The following is a 7597-nucleotide window of genomic DNA, read 5'->3' on the forward strand; positions in this document are numbered from 1 at the left end:
TTTACGGGCCTTATTTTTGGCTTTCTTTGCTTCTGTCTTCCCACTGTAGAAAATGAGACATGTTTCTATCTATCTATCTATCTATCTATCTATCTATCTATCTATCTATCTATCCATCCATCCATCTATCCATCCATCCATCCATCCATCCATCCATCCATATCAGTTATTTATCGTCTATTACCATGGAGGCCTATAGCTGTTACAGCTAGCTTTTAATTGTAGATTAATCATTCTTAGTTTTTGTATATTTTTTCCCAGCATGTCACTTGAGCTCACCCATGACTGTGCCTTACTATTTCTGGCACGTTTCTCAGATGACTGACACATTGCACGAGCACACATATTCCCCTTCATTAGCACGCCAAACCAGCAAAAATAGTATGAATTCCATTGCAACCCTGTGGCAGAGTCTGTGTTCCACCCGCCATCAGTGAATGAGCTCCCATGCCAAGTGGAAACCAAATGATTCATCTCTACAATCCTCTTTTAGTATTTGCTTCCTTAGACCACACATGGCAGTAACTGCTTGCAGCAGGTCGGGTCTTTGGGGAAGCAAACTATGTGATGGATATTAACATGCAGGGCGCTTATCAGTGAGTGCTCTTTGGAGAATAAGGAGCAGGAGGGAAGAGGGAGTGAAGGGGGATGAAGCTGACCCGCCGTCTCAACAATGTCTTCAATTGATGCTCTGGAGAGGTTGGAGCTCTGACGGCCTTTTGAGCTGTCCCAGGTTGAAGCCACAGGTTTTATACAACAGTTGCCCTGGAAAAGTATGTAGCATGAAATACACTATACACAGAAAAAACAGAATAGACGCTCAAACTGGTTCTTACATTAGAAAGTGGGAGCCTCTTTGTTATGACCTCTATGATCTTTGATTGCTTTCTTGTTTTTCAGCACAAGATGTTGTAACTTTATCTGCTGGAATTTCCACTCAAGACCTGGAATCAACCAGTTTCCTGAGTAGGAAAATAAAGTTCAGAGACCAGAGTCAGGGCCCCAGAGGTGGTCATTGCTACTGGTGTGTCTCAGCTTCTGGAACTTTTCAGTGGACAGGTATTTACATAATATGCATTTTTAAAAAGAGAAATAAATGTAGGTGTCTTAGTCAGCTCAGGCTGCAAGCCATAGACTTGATGGCTTAAGCAACAACATTTATTCCTCACTGTTTGGGAGGCTGAGAAGTACAAGATTAAAGTGTCAGTAGAGTAAATGTCTGGTGACAGCCTGCTTCCTGGCTTGAAGAGAGCCACCATCTCATATGTCCTCACATGGGAGAGAAAGAAACCTTTCTCTCCTGTCGCTTCCTGCAGGGGCTCTATTCTTAAACTTAATCATTTCTCGGGGCACCTGGGGGGCTCAGTCAGTTGAATTTCTGACTGTCTGACTTCGGCTCAGGTCATGATCTCACGGTTCATGGGTTCAAGCCCCGTGTCGGACTCTGTTCAGATAGTCCAGAGCCTGGAGCCTACTTCGATTCTGTGTCTCCATCTCTCTCTGCCCCTCCTCCATTCACCTCTATCTCTCTGTCTCTCAAAAATAAACAAATGTGAAAAAAAAACACCGTATCACCTCTCGAATGTTCCACCTCTAATTACCATCACATTGGAGATTAGGGCTTCAACATACGAATTTGTGGGGGAAACATTTAGTCCATAACAATTTGAATCTAATTTTTTTTTAGAAAAAGAAAAATCATGAATCCATAATAATACTTCCATTTCAAATATGTGATTATTGTGTATTAATTTACTTGCTGTTTTACTTCTCATATTTTCTTATATTGAAAATGTTGGTGACATGGTTTGTACATAATTTCTTTTTTGATTTATCCTATGCCATTAACATATAATAATTTCAAAATAACAATACCAATGTTATCATTAACAATAAGGCTACTAACTGCAGCTTATGATTTGTGGTAATTTTAATCCCTACGATATATCTCACTAGTGATGGACAGAAAAAATATTTCACTTTAAAGTCTCTTGAAATAATTTGTCTCCTTGTGTTTATGTCAAAAGTTAGTTATGCAATTAGATTCTTTTATTTCCTTTCTATTTATTACTTTTAGGAAATTCTTAGCTTTTAGTTTCTGAAAGAATTATATTATTATTACATAAGACATTTATAAGGTTCTTCTGTAAATATATATATAGTCATCCAGTTTCTATTCCTGTCTCTTTCCCCATGCTACCATTTAAAAATGGTTTATCCGTCCATTGTGTCAGAACATAAGTAAATTTATACTTGTATTCCTTAACTGAAAGCATTTCTTTAAAATTGAAAATTAGAAGGACTTTCAAACAGAGTCCTATAGTTAGTTGCATCGCCCGGTCCTGTAGTTACACTGCTGCATCTGATGGACGCTTGGTTCGTCTTGTTCTAGTGTCGAGACTAGAACTTCTAATCAGAGAAAGCAAGGGGTATAAATCCAAAAGGAAGCATATGTGGGATAGTAATAAAAATAGAGTATCCATTCATATTCATGTAGTGCTTTTCAGTTTATATGGCAATTTTATATAATTTAATTTATTTAAGTATAATTAACATAAGGTGTTATATTCTATTGGAATATAATGATTCAATAATTCCATACTGTGAATTTATTAATTTGATTTTCACAATAAACTTATGTTTTTATCTCTATTTTACAAACTGGAAACTGAGGCAGCGGGACAAAATTCTTCCACTCAAGGCCTTGCTGAGTTCACATAGCTAATTCCTGACAGAGGTAAGAGAAGAATTGAGGTTGTTTGCCTCCAACTCTGCAATATAATGACACTGACTCTCAAATTACTTGCAAATACATGTGAAAGGGGCGCCTGAGTGGCTCAGTCGGTTAAGTGTCCAGCTTTGGCTCGGGTCATGATATCACAGTTCATGGGTTCGAGCCCCGTGTCGGGCTCTGTGCTGACAGCTAGCTCGGAGCCTGGAGCCTGCTTCCGATTCTGTGTCTCCCCCTCTCTCTGACCCTCCCCTGATTGTGCCGTCTCTCTCTGTCTCTCAAAAATAAATAAAAAACATAAAAAAATACACCTGAAACTCTTGTGTTTTAGTCTATGTCTTCTGTACTCATCATAAATTACTCCAAATAAGTTTCAGAAGTAGGAAATCCTCTATTTCCTGTTTGTAGATTCACAATACAAATAACATTAAGTACAGTTTCTGAAAATTTCTGTACTTTACCAATCTGTTTAGTGTTGTATTTCTTAATGTTTCCTGATTTTACAAGACCTTAGAACATCCTTCCACCCCCAATAAGCCTGAAAAATGTGTCCAAGCCATAAGATTCTTTACTAGTAAAAGTGTGGGTTAATCCATTTAATGGGAGGTTCAATCAGCAATTGTTTTCTTGACATAAACCATGCTCCAGAATTATATTTGGTTTTGAAAAGCATGTATGGCTTGTCAGAGCCAAATTTTGAAGATCATTTGTATTATAATTTGATTCAGCCAATCTTTTAGCAACTTGACAAGTAGGTGACAATTAAAAAAATAAACATTTATTGGGAATATTTTTTCATAAAAAATTCACCCGCATTTAGTTAATACACTAACAGGAGAATTTGCAGCTACTAGCAGTGTTTTTGTGTGTTCCTAGCAACAGGAAACCACGACAGAACAAGGCCTGAAACCAGAGCCTTCTGCATTTTCTCATCTGTGATGACGTACATTGATGCTGGACATTCATATGCCTGAAGATATAAAGGAGTATTTACCATTGGAAAATATGCTTCATACTAAAACAGAAGAAAAAATAACGGCAAACAGAGTATTATACGTGGAGCTGTAAAGCCTTGAGAGTTGTGGAAATTTATGTACGAAGTAATAAAAAATAAATACTACAATTACTTGAGATAGTTTATATGGTATTCTTATTGTCTTCATTTTTTGTTAATTTTATTATGATTATTTCAAGTCAACTGATTTGTTTTTTTAAAAATAAGAAATACTATTTTGAAGAAAGAGGAGACATTTTTTAAATTGGATTTTTTTTCCTCCAGGCAGTTTCTGAAATTTTTCATTGAGAATTTAAAATTTTGATAAAGCATAGTTACATATAGAGGTAGAGATAATCTCTGGGGATTTATATGCTCCCCCCCCCCATGGATGGGGGAGGGTAAACTGAAAATAATGTTTTCTTGGATGAGTTCTTTAAAACAGTGGAGAAATTAATTGGAAGATTGATTTTTTTTCCTAAAGTAATTTTAATTCATTCTTTCCCCAAGGACTACAAAATTACAGTTTATTAATTGCTCTGGATCCTGATATGCTCTGTGGGAAATAAAATCAAGAAGAGAGAAGTCAAGGTCCATGCTTGCTATTCTCAACGGAATGGCAATCTTGCAGGACTACAAGGTATATGATTGTGATAAGATAGGATTAATGTAATGGGAGCTATAAAGTAATTCTTTATGATGAAACACTGTGTAGATTTCAGAAAGCCTCAGGAATTATATATATATGAAGGCTGGAGAATTATAAAAATGGTTTGTAGTAAGTGATGATATTTGAACAATGAACACATAAAAACCTCAGGTAGTTGGAAAAGAACAAAGAAAGCTTCCCAGAAAGGAAGACTGACTGTGTTAGCAAAGACCAGGAGAAAATGCCCCTCAAGTTGGTTCAGAAGATGAATAACAGCAGAGTTTGCCTGTAAGGCACAAAAGTATGAGGGAAAAACTGACGTCAATTGCTGATGCACCCAGAAGGACACAATTTCATCTGTAGACCACTAGTGTTCAGAATATTTAAACTTAATCTAACCATTTGAAAAATCCAGATTGTAGAACATTCCAGAAAACAATTGGTCTGGACCTTAAAAAATGTCAATGTCATGAACAAGAAAAGTGTCTGGGAAGAGTTTCAGATCAAAGAAACATGACAATAAACTGCAATGTGTGATCCTTCATTGTCAAAATTTTTAAAATAAAAAGGAGAAGGAAAATATACTTGCTGCTGAAGCGAGCACCAAAAGGAGAAGGAAAATAAAATATCTGTTAACATTTGGATGTTCACAATTTTTTGTTTTACAACTTCTTTTATTTACTTGATATTCATTGAACAGCTGTTGCTAATGACCTCATTGTTATATCATTCTGAGTCTGTGGTGATTATTTCTGTGGAAATATTTGCTTTATAATCATCATTAATAAATATATTAACATAGTGTGAAATCATTGTAGAAAGTAACTACTATGGGGGCACCTGGGTGGCTTAGTTGGTTCAGGATCTGACTTCGACTTGGGTCATGATCTCACAGTTCGAGCCCCACATTGGACTTGCTGCTGTTAGTGCAGAGTCCACTTGGGAACCTCTGTCCCCTTCTCTTTGCCCCTCCCCAGCTTGAGCTCTCTCAAAAATAAATAAGCATTTAAAAAAGAAGAAGGAGAAAATAACTATTATGGACAACTGTGTGACCTTTTTTCCCTTGAGTGATAGTCTCATGCAACATAAGTAGTCTTAAAATTATTCTAACTTTTACCACCATTATAAAATATTTCCTTGTAAATTTTCACTTTTATTTTTTATGCGTTCATGATGTAGTGTAGATTAATTTGTTATGAAATATGTAATTCAATGCATATTTATTGTGCAGATTTTCTTTGATTTACCATGGGATTACATCTTAATAAACCCATTGTAAGTTGAAAATGCATGGCTTCCTGGGTGGCTCAGTTGGTTGTGTCCAACTTCAGCTCAGATCATGATCTCACAGTTGGTGCTTCAAACCCCACATAAGGCTCTGCATTGACAACTTAGACCCTGGAGCCTGCTTCACTTTCTGTGTGTGTGTCTCCCTCTGCCCCTTCCCCACTTGTACTCCCTCTCACTCTCTGTCTTTCTCTCCCCCCAAAAATTTTTTAAATACACATATTAAAAAAAGAAAATGCATTTAATACACTTAACCTACCAAACATCATAGCTTAGCCTATTCTGTCTTAAACATGTGCAGACACTTTAATTAGTCTACAGTTTGGCAAAACCGCTAACACAAAACCTATTTTATAACAAAGTGTTGAATATCTCATGTAATTTTATTTATTTATTTATTTAAAATGTGTTATTTATTTTTGACAGAGAGAGAGACATACAGCATGAGTGGGGGAGGATAAGAAAGAGAGGGAGACAGAGAATCAGAAGCAGGCTCCAGGCCCTGAGCTGTCAGCACAGAGCCTAAAGTGGGGCTCGAACCCACGAACTGTGAGATCATGACCTGAACTGAAGTTGGCCGCTTAACCAACTGAGCCACCCAAGCACCCCTCATGTAACTTGTTGAATCTTGTACTGAAAAATGAAAAAAAAAAAAAAGAGTGCTTGTGTGGGTGCAGAATGGTTTTTAAGTGTGTTGGTTTCTGTCCTTCGTGATTGTGTAGCTGACTGGAAGTTGGGCCTCTTTCCCGCGAAAGGGTACTCAGACTGTATCTATCACATATCACAAGTCTGGGAAAGATCAACATTTTAAACTTGAAGTATGATTTCCACTGAATGCATATCATTTTTGTGTCATTGTAAAATTGAAAACCGTGGTAAATCGGGACAATCTGTATGTATTAAACACCTACAACCTGACCAGGTGCAGTTCTTGCCCTCAAGTAATATACTGGCTGGTTTACCTCAGCAAATGTCGGGCAGTGATGGGATGATGATTCTTGTCTGCCCCAGGAACGAAGAGAAAGGTGGTGTGAATTCCCAACAAGTTGAGATTGGAGAAAGAAACCTGGATAAATTGCACTGAGGCTGAAGATTTGGGTTGTTCTCAAGGAATTATGGCACCTAGAAACTGCCAGCTAAGGATAATTCTCCTTATTTAGAGCTATCGCAAGGCCTTCCCCTTTAATCATTCTGTCAAGAGTTTTGGCCACTGCAGTTCTTTGGTAACCTGCTCTTTGCTGGCATCTGTAAGGAGTCACTTTTTATAGGCTTTTCATCTACTAAGATGATTAATCCCAGATCAAAATGCTAGTAGATGTTTTCCTTAACGAAGTTTGTGGGCATGCACTGACTCATTCACCCTCTCACATCCTGTCTGCACCGTGATCTTGAGCATGAATTTTCAACAGGACTAGTCAGGTCAGTGTCAAGCTATAACCGTGAAACAAAGCCAAGTTAAATGTTTCACAAGCTAAAAACTTGGCTGTGGAAATGCCACACTCCAAATAATATATCCACCATTTTGTAGGAAACTTACCAGTTTACTTCATCTGGTTTTACTTTTCATGGTAGGGAAGTTAGCATTAACAGAAAATTCATCTCACTATTTGACTGGGCCCAAATAATGCAGCCACAACATTAAAGAAAAATTGGCATTATTGTAACTTGAAATGGTGGTTCCCATTACCGCATAAATCTGATAACCACAGAGGAATTGATTGGAAGGTGGATATGGAATTTATTTCTTTAAAACCTTCAGAATCCTGATCTTCCCTAAAGTGTGACACAGAGAAATTTACATAATTAACCTTAAAACAATACTCACAATTGTGAGGTTTCAGAGACAGGATGGGATTTCAGAACTAACAGATAATCAAATGTTCTGTTCACTGAAGAGCATGGGGCTGACTCCAGACACGGCTAGACTCTGGAGTAT

The 7597-nt window shown here is 37.3% G+C and overlaps 1 long non-coding RNA gene across 1 annotated transcript; it reads left to right on the forward strand.

Moving 5' to 3' along the window:
• Positions 1 to 906: 906 nt before the first annotated feature.
• On the forward strand, positions 907 to 3698 carry LOC115286805. Its single transcript, XR_003906277.1, has 3 exons — positions 907 to 1059; positions 2678 to 2737; positions 3608 to 3698. It is a non-coding gene; the product is annotated as an uncharacterized LOC115286805 (long non-coding RNA).
• Positions 3699 to 7597: the final 3899 nt, after the last annotated feature.

Source organism: Suricata suricatta, chromosome 3 (assembly GCF_006229205.1).
Source record: "Suricata suricatta isolate VVHF042 chromosome 3, meerkat_22Aug2017_6uvM2_HiC, whole genome shotgun sequence".
NCBI classification, from domain to species: Eukaryota; Metazoa; Chordata; class Mammalia; order Carnivora; family Herpestidae; genus Suricata; species Suricata suricatta.